This window comes from Balaenoptera physalus, assembly GCF_965194825.1.
Source record: "Balaenoptera physalus genome assembly, chromosome: 3".
Classification (NCBI taxonomy): Eukaryota; Metazoa; Chordata; class Mammalia; order Artiodactyla; family Balaenopteridae; genus Balaenoptera; species Balaenoptera physalus.
Window position 1 is genome coordinate 133,636,144 of NC_138890.1, and position 26,640 is coordinate 133,662,783.

At 41.7% G+C, this 26,640-nt stretch overlaps 1 long non-coding RNA gene across 2 annotated transcripts; it reads left to right on the forward strand.

Moving 5' to 3' along the window:
- The first annotated feature begins 808 nt into the window (after positions 1 to 808).
- Positions 809 to 19,167, forward strand: LOC309658617. Of its 2 annotated transcripts, none has more exons than XR_014262323.1 (2): positions 809 to 9,278; positions 18,083 to 19,167. It is a non-coding gene; the product is annotated as an uncharacterized lncRNA (long non-coding RNA). The 2 variants fall into 2 exon arrangements; XR_014262324.1 differs by lacking the exon at positions 809 to 9,278 and adding an exon at positions 13,270 to 14,459.
- Positions 19,168 to 26,640: the final 7,473 nt, after the last annotated feature.

The following is a 26,640-nucleotide window of genomic DNA, read 5'->3' on the forward strand; positions in this document are numbered from 1 at the left end:
TCTTGTAACCTAAGGGACCTTCAACCCACTTAATTAATTGTGTCAGCAGATCCCCACATTCCAGTTCTGTTTGCTCTTCAATTTTAATTCATGGGTCCTGAGCAGTAGTTCTCACACATGAGTGTGCATCAGAACCTGTGGTTTATTAAACAAGAATCACCTGTAGTTTATTAAACATGAAGCTTCTAGGGTTCTACCTCTGGAGAATCTAGTTCAGCAGGGCTGCCAGAGGGCCCTGGAAGCTGTATTTATGATGCACACTCTAGCTGGTCCAGATACAGGGGTCCATGGAATGTACTATGAGAAACAATGATTTAGTGGTGCTTGGGATTTAGGTAGTTTTGACAGGGAAGAAATATATGAAGAATAATCAGGAAATGATTGGGATGGACTGCCATAACCTCACAGAAAAATCATTTAAATTAATCCGCTCATCTGACTAAAGCAAGATTGTACACATCTTACAATTATATTCTACAAATGTTAGATAAATGTTCAAGAGTCCTATCCCAAATATTATTGAAACATTGTTTTTAGTAGTAGTTAACTGTTTGCTTCCTGGACATTTCTAGAATCATGATGATTTTGAAAACTTTCTTATAGCATTCAAAATATAAATAGAAATGAACAGGTTCATAGACCCCATCTCACTTTAATGAACACTTGCTACATTTCCACCGGAAACCCTGTCCTGGGTTAATATCTGGCTTTGCCTTCATGTCTAATGGTAGGAGACAGAAAAAATGTCCCTGCTAATTACAGAACAATGGAATGTAGTTGGTGCCATAATAGATGGACCTATAAAGAACAGGGGAAATGAGATGAAGAAGCAAGTTTTTGGACCTAAAAGAAACTTTAAAGATAATTCTTAGGTCTATCAAAGACTTGTTTCAGAAAGAAAAAATTGGGGCTCAGAATTAGGGAGGCTTCAATGTCTTCCTTCATTTGTGTGAAAGACCTTAAAACTCTACATCATGCTTTCTGTCCCACCCACATGAACTTTGTAAATGATATTCTGGGGGGTGTATATATGTGTTTTGGTATGTGAATGAAAGAAAACTATAAATGTAACTATAACATTGTTTTCTTTAATCATTTATTTTACACGGGCCTTTGGATCTTCTGAAATATCTTGATCACTGGGATTCTCATACCACCTTTTTTTAACATGGTGGATTGTTTATATAGCTGGATTGATCAGCACACATGTGCTTCCCTAACCCATGATTTCCCAGCTACTGGGGACCAGACGTGTAGAGCTGTATGGAGTTAGTGTCAGATATCAGGTTTTGCTTTCTGAAACCTCACGCTGTCATGAAAATAAATGCATTTTGGGACAGGATTTGGTAATATTTTGACGTGTGGCATATTTAAAACCTAGGTACCCAAAGCAAAACAACAACAAACAAAACTAAAAGAAAAAGGAACAAAGAAAGAAATGCCTCTCTACACCTCCCACTTCTTCCAAGTCTCTAGCAGGGCTGGAAACAGGCAAGGAATGATCCTTTGAACTCTGTATCTCTATGGATAATGTCCCAGTTGATTTTTGAGTAGGAGGCTACCAGAGCAAGGCCACACAACACAGATATGCAGGGATAGAAAGCTTCCTTCAGGGGTGAAGTTGAAGCAGTTAGCAATTGTTAAATCTCTTTCCTGGCAAGCTTTAATCTGGGGCTGACAGGGAATTAAAGGTCTTAATGGTTTATAGCAGAGCCCTTAGTCATATTATTTCTAAAACACAGAGCCACTAACAAAACTTAGACTAGGTAAAATGCACAACTGCACGATTTTGCTTAATTCAAGTGTTAACCTCTAATTTGGGGCTTGAGGGCAGAGCAGAAATGTGATAAATGTTCATAATCTGCCTCCCCAGAAGTCTCTCTCTTTAAACTCAGTAGGGATCAGCTAGCTTTGCCTCTCTGCTCGCTAAAAGGAAGGATGGAGTTGCTAATTTGCTAAATACTTTTGGATAAATTCCCAACTTCGTTTTAGACAAGTGGACCAATTATGAACTACTTGGAGAACACCTCACAGAGCAAGCTGATAGAATAAAACAGCAGAGTGTTCTATCCTGACTTAGGGATTTTGGAGTGAGCCCAGGAGTTAAGAGGCCTGGGTTCAAATTCCTGCGGTGTAGGGGTGGGTGGGACTTTAACATAAAGTGTTTGGAATTAGACAGACCCAGCTTTATACAATACCTGTTACTTTCTAGCTGGGTAAACTTGAATTACTTAGCTTTTGAAGCTGCAGATTTCTTATCTATGTAATGGCAGATAGAGGGTGTTTGGAAAGTATCTGTGGTGAGTGACTGCTTACTTCACTGAGTGGTTAAGAGAATTAAAAGCATGAATTCACATGTGGCATTTAGGACAGTATTTGGCTCATATGTAGCAATGCCCAATAAGGGGTAATTATTTTTCCTATTTCTAGCTTATGGTTTTGCACAAGTCACTTAATCTGTCTTAATCTCTCTTTCCTTTATCTGAATCATATTTAATGGAGTTTTTGGATGAGAATTAATGGAAAGAATTTTATGAAAATGCCTGGCTCACAGTAGGCCCTCAATAGAGAAAAAAGGAAAAGAAAAAAAAGAAAAAGAAAAAAAGACAAATGGAATCTGCCCGTGGGTATCTGGGGTTGCTCAGAGCTTCTAAACATGCAATTTTGGATCATTAACTCTTTGTGCAATCCGTCAATTATCACTACTTGAAAGTGGAGAAGCACTTCAACGTGCAATGCAAGGATGTGACCAAGAAAAGGAAGTGCGAACATATTTGGGGGGAGTAAGTGAAGCCACTCAGAGAGAGTGGATCAGGAAGGAGGCCTTAAAGGCTCTGGTTTAGTTGCTTAGCAGGACCTAGCAGAAGTAGCTTTCAGTCTAAGGATGTCAAGTAAATAGGACCTCAAGGGCAAAGAAAATATCATTTGTTCTTCTGGTAGTTTCTACGGTTTTATTAGAGCACAAGTTGAGCACATAATAGGCAACAAATGAATGCTTGTTGATGATACACACTGTTGGTTGTGCACCCAGTGGCTGTTCTCTTTTTCCTCTTGGTGATAGAAACCTGGTTTTGATCAGGCAACAAAAGGTCCAGCCCCAGAAAAATGACTCATGGTTGGTCTAAATCAATCATAGCAATTCTATTCTTCTTACCCAGTGATTGGTCTAGAAGTGGTCATATAACACAGTTATGGCCAATAAGACATCTGCTGACTATTTCTGGGAAATATTTTTCTTCTGAAAAGATAAATATTCATCAGGAGAAATCACCCCCCCCCCTTTTTTTTTTTTAGTTTTGCTCTCATCCTATGACCTCCTGTTTAGGACCCTATTGCCTAAAGAACTTGTAATTGAAGCAGCCATCTTGTGATGAGGGGAAATTTTGCCAATACAATGAGAAATGCAAAGAGGAAGGATGGGAGAAGCCTGAGTCCTTCATGATATCTTTGAGCTGTAAACCAAACCCAGGGGCAACACACTTCTTATTAAGTAAATAATATGTGTTCTTATGGTTTAAGCCACTGTTAATCAAGTTTTCTGTTTATTACAGGTTAACCCTGGTAATAATAATAATAATGATAACATTTAGAGTCCTTACTATGTGCTGGGAACTTTCTAAGTGCTTCGTATATGTTTGTGTCTTTAATCCTCACAACAACCCTAAAAAGTAGTTGTTGTTATTATTATTCCTATTTTACATCTGAGGAAACTGAGGCACAAAAATATTAACTTGCCCAGTGTTACAAACATAGTAAATTACAGAGTTAGCATTTACATCTAGTTATCTGTTTCTATTACTATATAAGCTACTTCAGTACAGCTGAAATATTTATAATAACATAAAAATTGTCAGATTGAATTGCCTTATGTTGGCCAGAGAGCAACAAGAAAACACCTGAATCCTAATTTATTAATATAATATCAGGAATATAATAGCCAAGAGCCTATATAATGGCTATTTCATATATCTACTAAAGAAATTAAACATAATTTTTCCTGTATTTCAAAAATATGTACAAATGTAACCAAAGTACCAGGAAACATGTAACAAAAATGTTATTTTATGGGGGAATGGTTTACTAGTTAACAATGATTTGAAATGGTCCAAAAATTAAAATCATAAAAATGTAAATTAAAAAAAATTGTTTTATTTATTTTTGGCTGCATTGGGTCTTCGTTGCTGCGTGTGGGCTTTCTCTAGTTGTGGCGAGCGGGGGCTACTCTTCGTTGTGGTGCGCTGGCTTCTCACTGCAGTGGCTTCTCTTGTTGCGGAGCATGGGCCCTAGAGCACACAGGCTTCAGTAGTTTCAACATGTGGGCTCAGTAGTTGTGGCTCGCGGGCTCTGGAGCGCAGGCTCAGTAGTTGTGGTGCGTGGGCTTAGTTGCTCCAAGGCATGTGGGATCTTCACAGACCAGGGCTCGAACCCATGTCCCCTGCATTGGCAGGCGGATTCTTAACCACTGCACCATCAGGGAAGTCCCATAAAAATGTAAATTATAATAGAATAGAAGACTGGATTTCACGCAATAACCAGGCAGTTAGAGTCCTGGGAGGAGCAATGGAAGGATCTGTCATTGCTTCAGCAAGTGATACTCCTAAATGAAATAACACAAGCTTAGAAAGAGCTATTTGTCTGTCTTTTTGATAGGGTTTGTACTGAAAATATTTTCATTCATTTATTTACAAGGTGATTTTTTCATGAATAAAACCAGTAATAAGGTATCCTAATAATAAACCTAATAGATGAAAATGAGACTTTTCCTCCTCTGCCTCTTCTTCTTCACTCATAGTAAATGATAAGAAAAAACTCTTACAAGAACTGGAAAGGAAAGAATTGCAATTTGCTATCTTTGTACACATGCTTAAATGGGATCCTAAAGAGAAGAGGACAAATTAATTGGAGTATTGGTTCAAATGTTTGTAGTGACAAGCAATAGAAAATCCAAATCAAAATGACTTAAACCATGCAGAAAATGAATTATCTCACTTTTTAAGAAGATATAATGTAGGGACAAATATAGACCTTATGTTCTAGAAGTGTAATGAAAGAAAAAAGAATGAGTTCCTGTAAAACCCTTGGAACAGAGCACATAGCTAGCATTCAATAAATATTAGCTACCATTATCTCATCAGTTAGGTTTATGTCACAAGTCCATGTCTGTACCAATCACTGACAAAGGGAATGGCACTTTCATGATTATCTTAAATTCGGCTGGATTTTTTGTGGTTTTTTTTGAGCTAGTGAGATAGGCATAGGGTCACCTTGTTGACAGAACAATTCTATGAGCAAAGAAGTAGGAGAATGGCTGCTGGTTGAGAACAAATAGTGCCAGTACAACTGTGTTTAATGTAATTGGGGAGAAGATCTTTTAAAATGCTTTATTATATTTAGGTATATTGATTGTCTGAGGTCTATAGGAAACCAATAATACCAGTATGAAATTGAAGAGGCCCTATTGTACAAGGGTAAGTCTAGAGGAGGAGGGGGGCAGAAAACTTACCACTCAAAACCCATACATTTGTCATATCAAGGGACTGCCCCTAAACTGGCTTAAGAAGTTAGGGATCTCAACCTCTTTTTCCCACACAATGACATTCTCTAACCACAGTTGGCATTTGGCTAATCTTAGTCTCCTGCTTTATTCCAGTTCTTCGTGCTGATTCCAAAGGCCATTCTTACTCTCCCATTATTCAACACCCATCTTTATAGTTGCTTAGTTTAGAAGCAAGAAGAGGGAACAGCCTTCTACCCAGGGACTTTTGGTTATATGGAAGAGAAACCTACTCAAGCTGGTTCCAGTAAATTGGTTGAGGGATACTACATTAAAATAAAAATAACCTTCATGAAGTCCAAATGTCACCAGACCTCAGAAGAACTCTGGGAAAGTGAGACTCAGGCTACTCTCTATCTCTTTGGGACTCTGCGACAACTTACACTGATCTTACTGTATAGACCCAACATGGCACCCAGTGTTAATTCTATACTATTTAGCACAATCTCTCAGTTCAAGTTCTCTCCACTGACTCAGTCTCTCATTGTCCTAACTTTAAATTCCTGAGACACAAGTTTGATTAGTTTCACTTATCAAACCAGGTGCTGGTTATCATGGAGATGAATTAGTGACTCCATATGTAGGGAATAGTCTATTGTACTTGGATGGAAAGTGAAAATTATTCAGAATATGTGACAGATTATGGTAAATGGACTAAGCACTGAATTGAGAGTTTAGAAACCTAAGTTCTAATTCTGATTATGTCACTACCTGTTTGTAAGGTCTTACTTCTGCAAAATATGAAATTAAAATAGATGTTCTCTAAGGTTCCTCTTACCCTAATATTCTATAAATCGTCATTTCGTAATCTGTGACATAATTCCTGAAGTTATCAATTATTGTACATTGAGTATGTTGTACCTAGATTGATTCCTTGTAGCAGTTCAAGAACTTTAAACTCAGCAAAAATGTTTTACACAGCCCACTGTGGAGTGGCTTACTTCTGGGAGTACTTTCTGTAGAGTTAATCTAGGGTTAAAAATCTATCTGAATTTTTATTTATAGCCAACTTAGTAGATGCTAGAGAAGAAAGTATATCAGAGGTAAATCCAGGACCTCTGGATGAGGGAGCAATTGACTAAGATACACAGTAGGAGTCTATTAGAGTGTTTATTGTTATTTTGTTAATGAATAAATAGTAGATGTTCAGTATTTATATCTTGCTAAATCGATAAGAACATAATTATTACTTGTATTGCCATATTTAATAAGATTCACTGTAATCAATTCAACATTTTGTGTGCATGGATGCTATCCTGAACATAGAAATAGTCCCAGGCATTTTTTTCCTATTAAAATAGGGTTAAAGTTGACTGGCTTACTAGACTATATTCTGAATTCTCTGCTTCTACAATGACACAGGATTAAGAAACATATGCATGGACTTATGAAAGGTTTAAAGCAGAAAAAATTTCATATGTTTAATTGTAAGTGGAAAGTTTGACGCTAGATAGGGTGCCTCGCAAGGGGGTGATGGGCATAGAAACCACATTTGTAACAGTCACGGCAGAAGGCATAGGAGCTGCTTGGGCTGTCTTCATGTATTTGGTTATAGTGGAAGGAGAAGATGGCATTTGCTTCTCCAGTGGGAAGCCTGGATGAGGAAGCATTACAGGGTAGTGGAGACAAGTGAGGGCCCTGGAGTGAGACATCATCCTGAGTGTGTCCCTGGATCTCTGTGCCTTTGCCTCCTTGTCTTTGTTAGGTTTTCCAGAAGTAGACCCAGTGATCAGCTTCAAGTGCAAATATTGGGAGGTGATCTGAGAAAACATTGGTAGGGGAGTGGGGAAGTAAGCAGATGAAGGGAAAGTGGCCAATAAAAGCTGAGTTATCAAGCGTGTTACAGTTGTGGGACCAGAGCTTCACCCTACTGGGGAACTCTGAGAGCCAGTGTAGACCACACACTGCAGAGCCAACCCACCTGAGGAGCAGTCCTCTTGATCATTGGTTGAGGGATGCTTCTAAGGGGGTGTTAATTCTCTGGCACTTCTGGTCAAATATGCTACAGGAAAGTGGGCTCCGGCCCAGAGATGCAGGGGTGTCATGGGGGAGTCTTGCCAGCATGCACTAAAACGATGGGTCTGAGAGGGGATGGTCAGGGCACAGGCAGCATCTGCTAGAGTCTTTACCTAGAAAATGGAGATGATGATCGTATTTACCAGAGAAGGTACTTGCGAAGATTAAATGGTACATGCCAAGCTCTTAGTACAGTACTTGGCATATAACATTCAATAATGTTATTATTTTTCAATTTTTAAATATTATTAAAATCAGATCGATTTATGTTTGGTAGAAATGCCAAGCAGTGAGATGTCTGGTGATAACATTTGGCTATGCCAAGGGAGGAGAGGAGGAGAAGCTGCCCGTCTGTCAGCGATCTGCAAAAGTATCCCTGCACTGCATGAGAGGCTGAGCCAGGGGGCCTCTGAGGTGCTCTCCTGCTCTGAGTTTCCATGGTTACTCAAACCTGTGTGCCTGCAGCAGACACATTTTATGCTCTCAGCCACATGCCCTCCGCCCACCTCATTTCTGCTGCAGCTGTGCTGGGCAGGTCCCAGTGTTGCTCCTGGGAGCCCATCTCAAGCACCTGCTGCAGCATCTCTCTGCTTCCAGCCTTGGGGTTTCTTTAAGGCAGGGTAGATTGGATGCGTGGGGGAGTTAATGCCCCTGGGTGGGAGGGGATATGAAATGAAGACCCAGTCTTTATCCTCTGAGGGATGGTGAGGCCTGGGTAGAGGTGGTAAGACAAATGAAGTTAAAATATACTTGCTAAGTTAGAGCTCTATTTGAGGTGCTCTGAGTGGAGCTGGGGTGGAGTGGGGATGTTTGAGAGAGGAGAGCTGAATTGTGAAGGAATTCAAACAGAAGCCAAACAGGCAGAGAGAAGGACAGGTTTCCCACCTGGAGAGACCAGCAGGTGCACGGGTGTGTTGGAGGGAGAGCAGAGCCCAGAGTACATGGGGCAGGGAACTGTCGGAGATGGGAGAGAAAGGTAATCCGGGTCCTATGAGAAGGACCTTCCCCTGCAGGTATGGGGAGCTTCTGAGACTTTTGATCAGGAGAGGGACTGGATGAGATCTGTGCTTTGCTAAGTATGCTCTGGCAGCAGTGGGAAGGGTAGACCTGAGAGAGGAGATGCTAGAGACAGGCGGTTCCAGCAATGGGGAAGACAGATAAGGACAGCCTGACCTAGGGCAATGGAGCAAGCGGGGGCTACGGTGATTTGCATCATCAGTACTTTTAAAGAACAGGAATAAGGAGGTGGAGGAAGGGAAGGGAGGGAAGCAGCGGAAGGTTAGAGGCCACAGCAAAGCATGTGAAGAGAACTTCCCTGTCAGTTGCTTCCTCAAATGGTTTGCAGATGAAACAAGTCTTTTTTTCCCCCCCTCCCTTGAAATGGGCCCTAGAAGGACAGTTCTGCATCCTTCTTTTAAATCCACTACTAACTCATACCCAGATTTATTTCTAGAAGCCTTTAGTTCAAGTGAACCAACATCAGCATCTTCTTCAAAGGTCTTTGGACAGAATATCAGATTCCTTGGCTGCGTTTTGTTTCTTGGTGCGTGGAGCTATTTCCTACATGGTACGTGGAAAGATGTCTTGGAACAACATGCGTTGGAATGTGAGGGAAATAACCTGGATTCATGCCAGCCATTTGCAATGGCTGTGATGAATGGGTTGAAGAAAGACTCTTGCCAAGTTCATCCTTCTACTTGGAGACTGGGTAAGTATCAGGTGCAATATAGAGTCCTTTAGGGAAAAGTCAGGGAAGAGGGTCCTCCATTACAGATGAGCCAAAAACTGATAAGTACCCCCTGCAATTACACAAAGATTGAAAGACAGGGCAAGGGAGAGTTATTTTTATCATGTGATCCACAGAACCCCAGAACCCCATCTGTAACAGTTTATGATTAGAAGAGTGCAGAGACACCAACCCTTGGAAACATCTATGTGATACATTCCGGAACAGTAACGTTGTATTTTACCCTTAATGAAATAATAACTGTGCAGTAAAGGAAAACTTGTCTCAGCTATCCACTGATTTGTGTGCAAAGACAATAACTTTATTCTTGGATCTTACCATCCCCAGTTTTCTTAGATTGTTATTGTCTTAGATTGTTATTGTTATTTTAACTCCAGATGTGCACAACATCTTGAAAATTACACTAAAGTAAGTAAACTGAATGTTTGATCTTGAATACCATTTTGTAATACATGCTTGCTTATGTTTGCAGTGTAGAGAGTATTTTAATTATCTTTATGTATCTTAATAATTGTACATTTGATGTAGAATATCATGGTCTGTAGCCCTGGTGGGTCTTCAAGTCCCTGTTGGCTCTGGTTCTGCTTGTTAATTCTGTAGACCTTCTGGCCCTGTTTTCTAAACTGGGGTACGCAGTGCATTTGGGGGGGATGGTAGGCAAAGTTAAGCAGTAAAAACAGCACATCTTCTTGTAGTGTGTTTATTTGATCAAAATTGAAAGAATACAGATACATTATGGAACAAATGTAAAATGTGTTTGTATTTCAGAAATAACCTGAGATCATAAAGAAATCTTGTATCTAGAGCTGGTTGCTCAGAAACACTTTCTGGCCCTCTAAAACTCTGCACCCCCTCACTTCCTCACCCAGGTTTGCTTTCGCTCTGCTCTTGTTACAGGTGCTTCTGAGGAGGAACATATTAAAGCACTAGCCTTGGAAAGACGCTGGGACTGGAATCAGGATAGCCTTGTCTTGTCTACGTAGTAACGGTGCTGCCATACGCAGTGACTTTTAACGGTTCTGAGCCTTGCTTTTCTATCTGTAGAATGTAGATGTTCTTCCCTATCCCATAAGGTAACTAAGATGGAAATGTAATTAGATTGCTAATATCAAACTGAATTTTGGTCTTTAGTGAAATGAGTATAAAAATTCAAAATATAGATCTTTCTTTTAAAGATCATTTCATTTAAAAATCATTTAAAAAGCAGGCTTCTTGAAGACTGGGCCTCAATTTTTCTGTGTGCTCTTCCATAATTTTTACCTTGGTTTATTTCATAATAGTGCCTGAGTTCTTTTGACACAAAGGCCCTTTGCATATTAAATACATTGAAAGATGTTTTTCCCTTCCACAAAGAAATACACTTTCTCAAAGCTCACGCCTCCAGCTCATTCTGATTTCTGTTCAAATGCCACTTCATTAGAGCGGCCTTCTGTGACCAACATATCTGCCCCTTCACCCCATCCCGACCCTCCACCCTTACCCTACCCCTGCTTTTTTTTTCTTCTCATATTACATACCACTCTCTGCAGTGCTATTGTATTTTTTGTTTATCATCTCTCTCTTACAAATAAGAAATGGCTTGACAGGGGGAGGAACATGTCCATTGCCCCCGACCCTGCCCTTATATCCTTAGTGTTTAAATCAGTACCTGGCTCATAGTAGGTCTTCAATAAATAGTTGTAGAATGAAGCAAAGAATGATTTTTTTCCCCTTGCTACATAGTCCTTCAGGTCCGTCATGTCCCCGTATTTGATAGTGACATTGGAAGAAGATATTTCTTTCCTATAAAATACCAACCTTGTAACTCTTATGGGAAATGGCAGCTGACAGGAGACTTCAGAGCAGAAGGGAAGAGGAGGCTGCGGGAAGTGGCGGGGACTGTGTGGGGAGGCAAGGCCCACCTCCCCCGGACGGTGAGGTGGCTGTCTGAAATTTACCACCTCTGGACTCATATTTCAGTGGTGCAAGTCCAGTGTTGCCATATCTCCTAATTTCTTTTAAAGAAGACAGAAATCTCCATTGATTTTTTTTTTGTGGGGGGCTTTTTGTGTGTGTGTGTGTGTGTGTGTGTGTGCCACAGGTATTTTGTTTTGTTTTTTACATGTATTTATTTATTTATTTTTGGCTGCGTTGGGTGTTTGTTGCTGCACGCGGGTTTTCTCTAGTTGCGGCGAGTGTGGGCTACTCTTTGTTGTGGTGCGCTGGCTTCTCATTGCGGTGGCCTCTCGTTGCGGAGCACAGGTGCTAGGCGCGTGGGCTTCAGTAGTTGTGGCATGCGGGCTCAGTAGTTGTGGCTCATGGGCTCTAGAGCACAGGCTCAGTAGTTGTGGCTCATGGGCTTAGTTGCTCCGCGGCATGTGGGATCTTCCCGGACCAGGGCTCGAACCCGCGTCCCCTGCATTGGCAGGCGGATTCTGAACCACTGCGCCACCAGGGAAGCCCTCTCCATTGATTTTTTAAATGCTGGCTCAGAAAAAAAAATTTGCAGGCCAAACACAATACTACTTTGGGTCACTTTTGACCTCTGAGGTACATACCTTTCCTTCTCTAGGAAGCCCGCAAGATAGAACAGGACACATATACATGCTTAAAATGTCCTTGATGGGTTCTTGCCCTCAGTGAATGGCTGGCTGGGTCCAGCAGGAATTTACATGCTATGCAGGGACCTGGGGCTGCGAGCCCTAAACTTCCGATTCAAAGTTAGCCGAGTCCCAAGCCACCTTCCTGGGTTGCCCCACCTTACCACACTCCCTTCTGCAACTCCTCAGCACTTCCCGATTTGTTCCAGTTTGGTTTTGCTCTTGTAAATGTATTAGTCTTAGACCATTTCACATGCATACACACTCTTTTGAGCTCTGACAATATCCCGTTAAAGCTCCTAACTCAATAAATATTTACTGACTGCATGACTGCTTTCCTCAGTACACATCTTCTGTCAATTGAGCAGCCTCTACTGGCACTGAATTTCCACTATCCATGCCTTCTTGCACACAGCTCCAATCCGTCCATGGTGATGTGAAGGCCAATTAACATCGATAGATAAGAACCACTCTCTTTAAATTCTTCTACTAGCAGAAGCTCAGCACGAAGGACAATTTTCTATGTGAAAATGTGATTTTTAATGTTGGTATTTATTAGGTAGGATATAATTTTATGCAACGCTCGTGTTCCATGAACTAAGTTAAAAGAAAGTCTTCAAAAATGAAAACAGTTCTTAATTTTTTTAAAAAAATTATTTATTTATTTATTTTTGGGTGTGTTGGGTCTTCGTTTCTGTGCGAGGGCTTTCTCTAGTTGTGGCAAGCGGGGGCCACTCTTCATCGCAGTGCGCGGGGCCTCTCACTATCGTGGCCTCTCTTGTTGCGGAGCACAGGCTCCAGACGCGCAGGCTCAGTAGTTGTGGCTAATGGGCCTAGTTGCTCCGCGGCATGTGGGATCCTCCCAGACCAGGGCTCGAACCCGTGTCCCCTGCATTGGCAGGCGGATTCTTAACCACTGCGCCACCAGGGAAGCCCCAGTTCTTAATTTAATAGCATTCATTCTCATCACAGGAAAGCAAAATTGATGACCAGCAGCTTCCAAACTCCATCAGTCAGGGTAGCCAGACTCCTAAGCCACCTCTTCTAGCACGTCACATCCAGCAACCAAAGGAATCCCAGAACAGTCTCACGCCTGAGGTGGTTCACCTAGTAGTTTACTTAGCTTGTGGATGCTTCCCCTCCCACCTGCAAGATTTCCTCCTCTCTGCCCATCCCCCCACACAACTCCCTGACAAATCCACTTAGCAAGTGACTTTCAATATCAATTGAATTGCTGGGAGGAGAGTTTTTCCCTTACTGAAAAAAAGAAAAAAAAAAAAAACTCCGCTTCACACAGGTGCAGTGGCCTGCCTCGATGAAGAAAGGCTACCTGGATGCTTACAGCAGAACCCACTTTTTTACAATAGCCCCCCGCTGCAATGTGAGGCTCTAGGTAATGTGATCTGTTTTCACGCAGCCTAGTGTGAGGGTGCTACTGCCACTCACTGTAAAGGTTACTATCTCTCTTTTATTGTAATTACAAAAGGTAACTGCAAAACCCGAAACCTTGCTGGGAAATTGCCTACCTACACAAAGAACACAGAGACCCTATCGTTTCAGAGTTCACTTCTTTCCGAGCTTTTTTATAAAGGAGCTTTTGTCTGCCTCGCGAGGCTCAATCACGGAGAAATTGCAAATCCAGGTTAGCTGATGGCTTGGAGGGTTTCAGTGGAGGAGGTGCTCTTTGGTGGTTTGCATACAGGTGCTTTACACTTTAAGTCACAAAGTTAATTAACACTACAACCCTGATACATTTTAGATAGTGGGAAGGGGGAGGGGGGAAAAAGGGAGAGAGAGAGAGGGAAAGGGAGAGTTTCCTACTAAATGATGTCTCCTGTTTTTTCAGATCCTATCAGCTTTCCTTGAAGGAGGCATTACAGTGTGTTCATTCTCCCGCTGTTTGCTTTCAGCACCCTCGGGCTCAAGGTTTGGATACTGTAATCACAATGCAGAGGGTGTTGGGAGGTATTTATTTTTATCCCCACTGCCAGCATCATCACAGTGTGTGTGATCCAAATTCACACTCCTCATACACACAGCCCGTGGCACTGCTGTGGGGCCAGCTGCTTTCCCCAAGGCTGAGATATGGTCAAGGTTCTTGTCTTGCCTCCCCAAAAAGGTGATAGCAAAAATGTGTGAGTGAAACCTACACTCACAGTAGCTTACTTAACAAATTTGAAACGTGTTTCAAACGTGTGATTTGCTGTTCACTGGGAGCCCAGGATGAAGACTGCATGTCTGTATGTGTGTGTTTATGTGTGTGTACCTGTATTAGCTGTTGCAGACATGGTGAATGCTCTAGATGGGCTCTCCCTCTCTCCTTACTAACAGAAGCTGACTTTCCCAGGGCGGCAACGTGTTCAGCTCAAAAACTGAGTTTCCCCTGAGGTAGGTGTGGCCGTGTAACCAGGTTTTGGCTGACTGGACATGCGCAGAGTATTCTGCGGGACTTCCAGGAAGCCTTCTGCAAAAGGAGGGCGGACGCTTTTGCCCTTCCTGTCTCCCTGCTGACTGGAAAGCTGATATGAGGCTGGCGCCCCAATTAGCGATGCTGGACTACCAGGTGACCTTGAAGACAGAGCTGAGGGTTGAGGTGTGGAGCAGGAAGAGAGAAGGTGCCTCGGTCCCTGAAGACTTTGCTGAGTTGTCACACCAGCCCTGACCTGCCTCCTCTGGTTTTTCCTTGAGAGAAACTTCCTTTGTGTGTTTGGGTCATTATTTTTGTGTCTCTGTCACAAGTAGCCAAATGCAATTGCTAACTGATGTATCAACCTGAGGTTTAACATTAACAAGGCCTGACTCGAGGGGTGAGTAAGCACAGAGGACAGAGAATAGTGCCTGGCACCAAGGTTGTGTGTAAAAAAGCTAGCTGTTAATGCCCCTTTGGGGAATTATTACATTTGCCAATCATCTCTGAGTTTACACTTTAATTTAGGAATACCCATTTTAATTCAGCTTTGTGTTGCAATTATAAGGGCTCTAGAAGAGTGTCGGCTCAGCTTGGTTGTCCTAAGTTGTCCATGGTTGTCGACATGTTTGGCCCACGGAATTTGAGTGTATGTTAAGTTTCTTCATTTATTCATTCAGGAAATGTTTATTCAGTGCCTGTTATGGGTGAGGCACAGCTTTAGATATCGGTGTGGGTCCAGGGGGTGGTTATATAAAGGAAAATGAGAGGGAGACTGGCTTCAAACTTATAGACTAGGAAAGGAGAGAATTAATAAATAATAATAACAGCTAACATTTACTGAGCACTGATGATCAGCTGCAGTATTTTACCTGTATCATCTCATTTAATATTGATAACAGCCCTTTGAAGTACACAGATGCTCTTATTTTTCTAATTAAACAAGCAAGGATCTAGAGGTACAAAGAAATCAAGTAACTTGTGCAAAGTCATAGTGAGTGATGAAATTGGAAGTTGCAAATGGTATTTGTGTGGTCTTAATCACTATGCAACAGCTATAATAATTCAGCAATTTATTGAGCCCATTTTATGTGCAAGACCCTACATCGTGTTATAGGGCAGTGGTTCTCAAAGTGTGGTCCTCGGACCAGCAGCTGCAGTGTCACCTGGGAGATCCTAGAAATGTAAATCATGGGCCTCACCCCCAAACCTGCTGCATCAGAAATTCTGGGGTAGGGCCCAGCGAGCTGGGTTTTAACAAGCCTTCCAGGTGATTCTGATGCCTGCTGAAGTTTGACAACCACAGTGGTAGGGGATGAATAGATAGGTGAGACTAAGTTTGGAAGAGGGTAAAGCAGGTATAAAAATAACTCTACCTCCAGGCAGATAAGATGCAGAAAGGACTAGAATCCTATTGAGTTTGAGTTTGCTGCCAGATTTTCTGATTTTTCAAGAGAAGTTGGAATCCAGATTTTAATGGGACATCTTTCAACTTTATCATTGGAGCCAAAATAAATTTTTTTAAAAATAAATAGGCAAAAATAAAACCTGTCTGCAAGGCAGGCAGCAGCCTGTGAGCCCTGCTGAGGACAATGGAGAGGCATAGAAGCTTTCAGTGGTCTGCCCAGAGCCGTCTAGGAGTTAATTTTCCTACAGGCATTGTGGGAACTGGAGTAGAGCTGTAAGACATAAATTCACTGCATTGGTTTGCTAGGGTTGCAAACAAAGTACTATAACCCGAGTAACTTAATCAACAGAACTGATTTTTCTCACAGTTCTGGAGGCTAGAAGCTTAAAATCAAGGTGTGGGCAGGCCTGGTTTCTTCTGAGGGCTCTGAGGGAGAATCTGTTCATTGCTCTCTTAGATTCTAGTAGCCCCAGGCATTCCTTGGCTTGTAGATGCAAACTCTAAACGTCCGTCTTCACATGGTATTCTCCCAGTCTTCACATGGTTCTTTTCTTCTAAGGACACCAGTCACATTGGATTAGGTGCCCACCCTACTCTGTTATGACCTCATCTTTACATCTGCAATGACCCTATTTCCAAATAAGGTCACATCCTGAGATAGTGTGGGTTAGGACTTCAACATATCTTTTTGGGGACCCAATTCAATCCATAACATTCACTTTTAGGTAGTGTAATTCAATAGTTAAGTTCTTTGTTTTCCGTATAAGTGGAGGCTAATTCATTAATTTTTTCCTTGTTCCTTTCTATGGGAATAGTTAAGAGGATAGGATATACCTTAATGACATTTTATAGTCAATGTGTAGTTATTTGATGACTTTACAATCAACTGAGACATGGAGCTAACGGTAAAGCAAATGACCTTTGCCTTATGCGAAGTAGAACACACAAAACAGAGCTCATTTAGAAGATACTTGAGAGGCTTGTGATTTTTGAGAACTTGGGTGAAGAAAGGCTACTTTGATAGAAATCCAAATATTCTGTTTGGCTTAAGGTGAGGTCAAGGCCCAGGGGCTTTAAAGGACCCCTCGAAACACTTTTAGTATTTGATTAGAGTCTGGCTAGCCGTGGAAATATGGGGAATTTTAAATATGGGATGATAAATCCAGAAAAATTTAGGAGCACACAGACAAGATTCTACCTCTCCATGTACTTTGTCCCCCAAAACTAATAGGAAAGTCTGACACAAAAGTCAAAAGATAGGCTCATATATTCTGAGAATGTCCTCACTCCTCAAGAGCTGGAAAAAATATAAAAAATTTAATTTTACCTTACTTTTAAGACACAATCTTCAATTGCATACTTCTAGATTTTTGCATATATTTTTCCCTGTCTTTTGTGTGTGTGCACCTGCATGTGTATATTTTATATAATTGAATCCAAAGTCAACCAGCTTAAGCCTAATGTCTGAATTGACATTAAGGATTTACTGCTTTTGGCTTCCCTGAGGATTTCTAAATTTAGAGTACAATACTTTTCAGCACTATCCACATTTTCATGTATCCATTTTCTAATATTTTTATTTAAAATAACATAGGTAAAATGCATAAGAAGGGTTTAGTTTCAACCCCCATCCTTTTTTTTTTAGCTGAAGAATTGTTTTTCAAAGGAAATCCAACATGTAAAAATAGATGTCAGGGGAGTTGCTCTGACTGAACCAAGAAGGGTCGAGGGGGTACCTTCCAGGGGCTCCACCTGGGACCCCTTGGAGCATCATTTGAAAATCACTCCCGTGAAATATTTGCAGAAAGAAATGCTGAAGTCCTAATAAAATGGTTATGTTGACAGTTGCTGGCCGGAAGGTAGCAGCATGGCACAGTAGCTTGAACTGTACATTTCTCAACTCACTCATTCAATAAATATTTGTTGAGTGTCCCAGGTTCTGTGGCTGTGTGAAGTCTCAATAATGGTATATGAAATATAAATTAAGGGCTTGGGAATTCCCTGGCGGTCCAGTGGTTAGGGCTCTGCACTCTCACTGCTGAGGGCCCGGGTTTGATCCCTGGCCGGGGAACTAAGATCCCACAAGCCAGGCTGTGTGGCAAAAAAAAAAAGGGGTCAAAGTTTGGCAGATATTGCTAGTTGCCTTCTATGATAGTCAGCCTCCAAGATGGCCCCCAACAATCCCCATCTCCTGGTATTTGTGGCTTCATGCAAGCCCCTGCTACCACGTGCCAGGGTGTTCTGTGTGAGCAGTAAGGTACAGCAGAAGTGAAGGAATGTCACTTCTGAGATTAGGTTCTAAGAGGCTGTGACTTCCATCTTGGGCATGTTGCATCTGTTTGTCGTCAGTCTCTCTCTTTCTACCTCTTAGATCACTTACTCTGGGGGGAGCAAGCCTTGTGAGCAGCCTTATGGAGAGGTCCACACGGTTAGGAAATGAAGTTTCCAGCCCACAGCCAACAAGGAACCGAGGCCTGTCAACAGCCGTGTGTGTGTCCTTGAAGTGGATCCTGAGCCTTCAGTGACTACAGCCCTGGCTGACAGCTTGACTGTAATTTCATGAGCGACTCTGAGCCAGAACCCCCAGGTAAGCTGCTTCTCCATTCTTCTACCTCAGAAACTATTTGAGATAATACATGTTTGTTACTTTAAGCTGGTAGTTCTGGGGAGGGGTAATTTGTTATATAGCAATAGATAACTAATTCACCTACTCAAAATCTCTTCTTTCTTTTCTCCTTTCTAACAAGTCTCAAATTTCTTTCAAAGCATCAGTGTGCCCAGAATAAAAACCAACCAACCAACCAACCAACCAAACAGAAGTTACCCAAGAAGAAAAGTGGAACTCAATCTACAGAATCAGAGCACCTTGGGTCTTGGCTGCTGAAACACAAAACAAAGTAAAACACTTTTCTCAGTTGTATTTTAGACTCATACTTAAAACAAAAAAAACAACAACAAACATTTTTGACTCTTTCTCTGGGGAGCTTGAGTGATGAGGAAATCATCAGAAACTATTTCTGTTTGTCCCTCCCTGGTCCCCATCCCAGGAACCAGACTATTGAACTTGGCCAAGAATAAATGGAACTTGAGTTTCAAAACCTTCCTACCCAATAACGTTTCAAATTTGTAGCCTTTGAAGACTTGTGAAGATGTGAAATGTAGCAAACTGAATTGAACATTTACCAACAAGTGTTTGGAGAATTCTCTTGCCTTTTTGAGCAAGAAACTGTTTATAGACATGATTGTAAGAACCGTCCTTTTTATTCTCCTCAGTAACTGGGGTTGCCTAAAGTCTGAAGCTCTCTTATCTGCCTAGACATTCTTTGATCCACCCACCTTAAACAGAACAGGAAAAAGGGTTTGTTTTCATTTTGTTTTTAAGCATTGTCACGCCCTAAAGGAAAATTTTTAAGTTGTGTGTTAGACTAGACAAATTAAAAACATCTAAAAACAACACCTCAAAATGTGTTTATAATTTAATGTGGAAATGAATAAAAAGTGGATTCAATTTTGGGTTAAAAATTAACAAAAAATTGTCTTACTGAGGAAACTCCTTTCTTCTCACATTCTTCTTGTTCTCTTCAGTCCCTTTCCCAACTTTTCACTGTCATTTGAAATTATAATTAATCTGCTGAACTCAACAATGTCTATTAAAATCAACTTCTTGTAACTGTTAAAAGTCTTCTATATTAGGACTTTAACTTTTTTTTAACTTTTCAGTTATTTTGATATTAAAATATTTTGGGGAGGGGGAGATGAGGAAGATCTGTAGAACAAAAGAAACTGCACAAGAGATCATGAAAATTAAATTAATTTCCAGTTGTGTAGTAATCATAAGAGAAAGCAAAACATACCTCCCAGAGAAATTGTTATCATATATGCAATCATTTCCCTTGAAATAACATAAATTAACAAGGGAATCTGAACTTTTAATCAGTTCTTTGGCATTTTCGCAGTATGTGGTTATCTAGTGGTATATTCTTAATAGAGGAACTATTAAAATTTTTGGAGCTAAATTATGTCGAAAATATGATCACACTTTAATTAAAAAGAAGAAATGGAAACTGAATACGTACTAGGATTTCTGAAACCTAATCTGAATTGAAATGAGGTAGGAACATAAATTTTGGTTGCTAGGTGAGGACTCACATTGTTTTACTTCGAAATGGGGACATGAACCCTTGACACAATTTTTTTTTTTTTTTTTATCACTTGGGTAATAAAAGGACCTCTCACATTGATCATTCTTTGATTGGCCCAAAACCCAACTTCAACTTCCTATAATGCTTGGAGATAATTCTTATGGCCAAAAGTAAAAGTTAGTAGAATAGAGCATTTCCAGGTTGTGATGTTAGAGTATTAATATGACACGTGGTTGCTGCTTTTCAAATGTAGCTATGAGATTTTACCTCTGCACTATAACTTGTGTTACAGTTTCCAGTGGAAAGGAAGCCATGACCTGGATTGTTAGATGGATTTTGGTGTCAATCCTGAATAAAATCTTGGCTTTACTACGTTTAGTTTTGTAACCATAGGTAAGTTAACTTCTCTGAGACATAGTTTCTTATCTGTAAAATAGATATAATGGTATTTTGTGAGGACTGAATGAGAAAATATGTAAATCACCTGCTTAACAGAGGTCATTTCCCCATTGTCCTTTTCCATTACTCACAGTATTTTAAAGCTGTAACATTAAGAATTCTCACACTTTACAGTTCAAAGTACTTCCTCAGGATTCTCTGGAATCTTTCTTCTCTCTTGATCTCCTATATCCTTCTTCCGTGGATGTTCTTTTTCAGCCCCATTCTTCCCTTCTTCATGCTGCATTCAATCTCAATACTATTTAAACCTCTCATCTTGGTTTTTTCCACACACACCCCCATGACTTTCTTCCCCTTTTCTTCTCTGCAACCAAATGACTTCTTTGATCCTTAGTGCTTTCTCATTCTCTAAGAACAATTCAGGTACATATATTTCTTGTAAAAAACATTGTGGTATTATAAATACTTTTCAAGGAAAAAAAATCCACTCATGTTGTCTTTCGGTCCCTGTCATATATTTACATTAAAAAATGCATTTTGTAAATAGCCTAGATGAAGCTGTCTGTGGGATGGTGTGGTGCAATGGCTAGAGTACAGGAAGAGAGAAGCTGCTTCCTCTTCTGCTCTGGTGACCCTTGTGGGTCCATTTACTTCTCAAGGTCTCAGTTTCTTCCTCTCTAAAATGAAGCGGTGGGAGAGATTACTCCTGAGGTTCCTTCAGCTCTGAAAATATTCTAAGACTTGGTAGTTTTATAAAATGGGAATGTTCTTCCAATACTCTCTAACCCTAGAGTACAGCTGACCACAATATCATTACTGATTTTTTTCCCTTGGTTCCTATGCATGAGTGCAGGAAATAAGCAGAAAATAGAACCCTTCAGGCACAGATAGGAGTACTTTCTGCTGGGAGGATAATTGCCTCTTGGCCTTCTACCATGGGGGCCTGTTGATCTTGAGCCACACTGATGCTCTCGGACGGCCCCGGGTGGGCGCTCTTGCTTGGTTCCCCTTATCACAGATCTGTAACTGCTCTACAGTGAATTTGTGAAACGGCTGGACAGGGTTAAAGCTTCAAGCTTTGCCCTGGAAGAGAACAGGTCTATTGGTCTGTGCTGGGGACAGACCCCAAATCTCTCTGTGCTGCAGTGAGAAGCTGAGTGCTGGTCCAATCCACTGGGTATGTCAGGTTTGGGGGATGGAGAGGAGAAGGTCAGAAGTAAACATGTTTAGAAAAATGTCCCCATTTATCCACTTCCTGATTTGGTTTGTTTTCAGAGTATTGTCAAATGCTTCCCTTCCCCCTAATGACAGTGAACTGAAGAGCCAGCAGGACAGAGGTTTCTGTGTTAAGACATGAATGTGAAGTCTTACTGTATTGTGAGTGCTTAAGGAAAAGCTAATGGGAACTTTCCAGGGAAGATGGTGGGTGTTATTAACATGGAAATATGTACGAGAATTCCTAAATGAAGGCTTTATAGGGTGGAGTTGGAAGCTAATAAGACTCTGGCTGGTTGGGGGTGGGCAGGGTGTGGGACCGGGTGGGAGTGGGGAGAAAGGGTAGGGAAGAAAGCCTTCTTTTGGACTCTGGGGACTCCGTGGGCCTGTTTAAAGGGCCTAGAATGAAGGCTGGAGGGGAGACTGAGCAAAGCAGGGGAGGTGCTAGAGAAACTAAAATGACTGTAGCACAGGAGGGAGGCCCCTGGCCAGGGCAAGAATGGGAACCTGCAGCCGGAGGTAGAAAATACTAGGAGTTTTTGTTTGTTTGTTTTTTGTTTTGTTTTTTGTTTTTTAAAGTAATTCCTGAAGGTAAGGGCCACACTGGGAAGGACCTATGGATTCAAAGGGAAGTGGGGTCTAGGAGTCCCAGGGAGTGGCCTCAGCTTTGAACCTGTGGCGAGCCAATGGGTACAATGGTCAGCTTGGCTCCCTCGCCTCCAGGCCTCTAACCTTTGCAGCTAAGGTCACAGCTGTCTGGTTGGCCCAAGGCTCTGGAGCCAACCCTGTTTTTACAAAGAAACTAGAACTGAGAGCTCTAGTCTATTGCCATCATGGTGACATGGCTTCTCTTTTTACTGCAGGGTCTGCTCTGATTTGTAACTGGCCTTTTGTCTTATTTCCTTTTGTCTAAGCCTCTGTCTTGGGTCCTAGGATCTGCCTCTTCTTCTTATAATGATATTGCTAACATTTGATTAAGTACCAGCTATTGTGCTGGTCCTCATACTATCGTATTTAATAACCCTATGAGAAAGGTAATATTATTCCTATTTTGCAGATGAGAAAACTGAGGCTTAGAGTGTTTTATTTTATTTTTGTTGTTGTTGTTCTTTTGCTTGCCCCCAGTCATGGATCAGAGACAGGGTTCGATTCAGGCAATTTACAACCAGAGCCCAATTGTGTACCCACTATGCCACCCTGCTTCTATATTCAGTCTCTGCCTTGGTTCTTTGTCTGCCACTCTGATTGTACTGGGATGGGCCTCCTGTATGTTCTTCTCCTTTCAGTTTTGCTGCTGAACACCTTCAGCATGTCTGCCTCCTTCATCTTTCTTTAGTGATACCCAGCTCAGTGGTCTGCCTACTTTCTGGGTCTTGACCATTTCATGTTTACTGGTCCTGCTGCTTATAAAGAACGCTGCTGGTGGCCCTTGAGATTTCCTATGAACCATGACTGAATACGATTCTCTCTGACTTTGCTTACTCTTCAGTAAAGTCTAGTCGCGCAGGTGTAGTCACTGCAGACAGACTGGAAGCAGAGTTTGGCTGGATGAGATGAGCACTCAGGGTGTGAAGTTGCCTGGAGTGTGGATCAGGGCTTCAGTAGCCCCAGCTAGAAATGAGCTGTGCTGGTTTGATGTCTAGATGAGCTGGGGAAGGACCTCTTCCCCTTTAGTGGTGAATTGGGGTCACTTAATGGAATCTGTGGTGTGGCTTGAAAGATTCTGCCCTTCAGCTTGAGGGTGGCCTACCTTGGAGCACGGTGCCTGATGCTACACTCTGACTTCCTCTTTTGGTTAGGGCAGAGGTTCTCAACCTCACTACCCATCACAGCCACCTGCAGAGCTCCTGAGAACTGCCGAGCCCTCTACTCTGTCCTCAGAAGTTCAGTTTCAGATGACCTAGCGGTGATCTCCAGGCATCCACGGTTTTACAAAAAAGCGCTGCAGGGGATTCTAATTCACAGCAAGGGCTGCTAACAACTTATGTGCTGGGTGATTCTCGGCCTGAGGGTAACACCAGTGAACAGGAGCAAAGCAGCGTAGCCTGGGAAAGAAAGAAGTCTTTAGTGTTGCTTATCACCATGAACCCTGAATATTGTGGAATGTAAATCTGATCAAAGAAGGGCCATGTAGGTTCCTTAAGTTGTCTGGGACTGCTAGAGGAAGCACATCACGTGCTTGAAAAGTGCTGTGGTCCAGGGATTTAGAGAGGATGCTGGAGCTAGAAGGCTCCTCTCTGGGACTGGGAGCTGCTCAGCTGCAGGGTGATTGAGGGAGAAGTTTTTGATTCTATCCTAAAGTGGCCCCTAGTTGCCCTGAAGCCTTGGACTGCTGTCCAACGAACTGCCCAAATGTGTTAAACTCTTAAGTCCGTCAGAATTGCAAAGGCAGAAATGCTGAGGTACAGCCTGAGAAGAGGCCAAGTAAAAGCATAGGTCATTATTTAAAATGTGGTGGTCTTTGCACGATGGCTGTGATGATCCACATTTGATACAAAAGCAAAAGAAAACCAAATACGTTTTAAACAAGATTTAAGACACACTTACAAGGTCAAGGGCTTTCTTAGCAGAAAGATGTCTGTGATGTTTACTTGGTTTTGCTCAGATTTTATTTTTTAACATTTTCAGTTCCTGTTTCTTAGCTTTTATTTTTAAGCCTGTGGACTTAAAATGGTCAACCTTAGGTTAAGTGGTGTATTTTTTTTTTAATCAAAGTTTTGAAATAAAACAAACTTCTGTGATTAAAAAGATGGTAAATCTCTGATCACTTTCATGTCAGACAAGGGGTCTCTGCCCATCCAGAGCTCTGTGGCTATCAAGGCAGGAGTGTGCGCTGCTTTGTCTTGTTGGACCCCATCTTTAATGAGGGGGCTGGAATTGGTGACCTATAACCAGGGAATAAAGGCTGACAACTCTTGAGCTACTGTGCGTCAGACGCTACGCTAAATTCTTTACATGGGTTATTTCTTACCATAACCCTAGGATGTAAGTACTATTATTATCACTGCTTCTGTTTTAGAGATTAGGAACAGAGGCTTAGAGAGATTAAGTAACTTTTTGAAGGTCACACAGCTGGTAAGTGCTAGAGCTGGGATTCTGAGGCCAGACCCATGTTTATAATCACTATGCTTATATTATCTCCCTAAAGAACTTTTTTTTTTTTTTTTTTTAAATTTATTTATTTATTTATTTATTTATTTTCGGCTGTGTTGGGTCTTCGTTTCTGTGCGAGGGCTTTCTTTGGTTGTGGCGAGCGCGGGCCACTCTTCATCGCGGTCGCGGGCCTCTCACTGTCGCGGCCTCTCTTGTTGCAGAGCACAGGCTCCAGACGCGCAGGCCCAGTAGTTGTGGCTCACGGGCCCAGTTGCTCCGCGGCATGTGGGATCTTCCCAGACCAGGGCTCGAACCCGTGTCCCCTGCATTGGCAGGCAGATTCTCAACCACCGCGCCACCAGGGAAGCCCCTCCCTAAAGAACTTTATCACCACTTCGTAAAATGAGTTTTGCAAGGCCAGCCCTCTGTGAACCTGTTTCCTCCTAGGCAGATTGCCTCTTCATCCGGGCTGTGAGATGAATGGCTACACCTGGTCATGACTGGCCAACAGGCTAAGATTATTCCAAGTGTAAATAACTGGATCAGAGGGACTGAGATTCGTTTTTCTTGAGAACCTGAATGCAAGACTGTGAGCTGAAATGAACACTGCAGAATGTAACCAATTTATTTTACTTAAGAGCAATTTGCTAGTACACTCATATTCATAGCAGCATTATTCACAGTAGCCAAGAGGTAGAAGCAACCCAAGTGTCTGTGACCAGTGAATGGATAAACAAAGCGTCGTATATACTTACAATGGAATGTCAGCCATAAAAAGGAAGGAAATCCTGACATGCTACAACATGGATAAACCTTGAGGACGTGACGGTACATGAAACAAGCCAGTCACAAAAAGACAAATACTGCACGATTCCACTTATCTGAGGTATCTAAAGTGGTCAGAGTCATAGAAACGGAAAGTAGAATGGTGGTTGTCAGGGGCTGGGGGAGGGGGAAATGGGGAATTGTTTAGTGGGTACAGAGTTTCAGTTTGGCAAGATGAAACAGTTCTGGAATGGGTTGCACCACAGTATGACTATAGTTTACTGAACTGTACATTTTTTTTAAAATTTTTAATTTATTTATTTATTTTATTTTATGGCTGTGTTGGGTCTTCGTTTCTGTGCGAGGGCTTTCTCTAGTTGCGGCAAGCGGGGGCCACTCTTCATCGCGGTGCGCGGGCCTCTCACTATCGCGGCCTCTCTTGTTGCGGAGCACAGGCTCCAGACGCGCAGGCTCAGTAGTTGTGGCTCACGGGCCCAGTTGCTCCGCGGCATGTGGGATCTTCCCAGACCAGGGCTCGAACCCGTGTTCCCTGCATTGGCAGGCAGATTCTCAACCACTGCGCCACCAGGGAAACCCTGAACTGTACATTTAAAATTTGTTAAGATGGTAAATTTTATGTTATGTGTATTTTACCACAACAAACAAAGAAGTAACATTCCCCTATAACTATCAGTGTGCTGAAAACAGGTCTTAAACCAAAATAACATTACTGTCACAGAACTCTAAACAATATTTAACGACGCCTTATTATGTCAGGAATTGCAAATATAGATTCTGTTATTTTTCTTGAATGTTAACTTATTACTCTGAGTTTATGGTGCAGCTATGGGTGTTAAAGGGGATGAGAATTGTACCTACAACATAGGGAATATATGATATATTTAAGGCAGTTAGCATGGTAATCACACAATAAATCTTAATTATTATTATTGCTATTGCTCTCTTAAAAAATAAAATATTTGGAGAAATGCAAAAAACCCCCAATTTGCTAGTTATTATGAGAAATACATAGTTTTTCTAATTTAATGACACCTAGCAGTGAACAACCATCCACCAGACCTCTTTCAGCTCTAAAACTGCAAACCTGTGATTATTATACAACGATTATACCACTGACTGCATGGTATGTTTCTCAGGGACTATGGCTTTTTCGTTACTGTTCATATAGGCAGGATGCGAGTCTTTATAATATTTGCACAAGGCAGTATCCCATATTGATTCTAGAGAAACTGGAGACAGGGACTGTGAAAGATTTTTCAGGCTGGGTTTTGTCACCAGTTGGCTTTCTGTGGAG